The following is a 1,172-nucleotide window of genomic DNA, read 5'->3' as shown; positions in this document are numbered from 1 at the left end:
ACAGTATATATATATGTCTATTTTGGAGTTTTAGCCCCCCCTGTAAAAAACTTCACCAGCCGCCACTGCAACTGGGAACAGGTGAGATTAGGTGGTGCAGGAGCTAAGGAGCAGAAACTGATTGAGCATGGTGGCAAATGGCACAGAGGAAATGAGAGGGTGTGAAAAATGTAGAAAACAACAACAAAAACAATAACAAAGCGAGAAAAAATTAATCTAAAAACAATCAATAGAAAAACTTACCTGAAAAGCAAAATCCTGACATTAAAGATTTATGAAGATCTTTCAAAAGCTTTTGTCTGGACTTTAACTGATTATTGGTTCATTTTCTGTACAATGAGGAGGACTTGAGTACTCAGAGAAGTTGACTGAGAGGAGTCGACGAGGGAGAGGGCGGACTCCTGAAACCATCATAGCACCATTAAACTGGTTGGCCCACTATGTGAGTGGGCTATTTATGGGACAAATTTTGTTGTGGCTCTTCGGACTGATGAAGTCTTTTGGATGGAAGACAAAATGTTTCAACACAAAGAAACAGTCCAGAGGACCTGACTTAACTTTGTTGGATTTGTTTCTTGGATTTTGAGCATGAACTTTTGACATTTTCTGTACAGTTTTATACCTGATAATAACATAAGCATAGTGTGCAGTGTGTCTTACAAATGAGGAAATTAGACAAGCTGAGGACAAAAAAAGAAATGCCAGGCTTGCAAACTATATTCATGAGTTGAAAAGTATCTGAAAACTATGTCGATAAGAAATAGCAATAACCTGACACAGGAGCTAAAAGATGACTCATCCTTAAGGTGATCATCGACTGGATGTCAAGGTCATCAGCAGTACTTCAAGAGTCACCTTTATGGCACTAAAATATTATTTTTGTATCAAACATTGGTGTTTTTTATGAATTCAAGCAAATAAGGACCAACTGTGTTGTTGTAATAGGTTCCTGGTAACAACGAGCCTAAATGTCCTGTTTAGATTTAGTTCTTTGTCGATGCAACACTGGTTTATCACCGAGTTTAGAAACCTTTTCACCATGATTATTCCATGGGGTCTGAAATAAGTTGATAAGCAAACAATTAAACCACACCAAAAAAGCATTCCTCTCTGACAATGTTTCTAAAACTAAGTGAAATTAAGACTTTAAGCCTGAAAAATACCGGTAATTG

This window comes from Nematolebias whitei, chromosome 8, assembly GCF_014905685.2.
Source record: "Nematolebias whitei isolate Nwh7 chromosome 8, NemWhi1, whole genome shotgun sequence".
Taxonomy (NCBI): Eukaryota; Metazoa; Chordata; class Actinopteri; order Cyprinodontiformes; family Rivulidae; genus Nematolebias; species Nematolebias whitei.
This window is presented reverse-complemented; position numbering follows the sequence as displayed.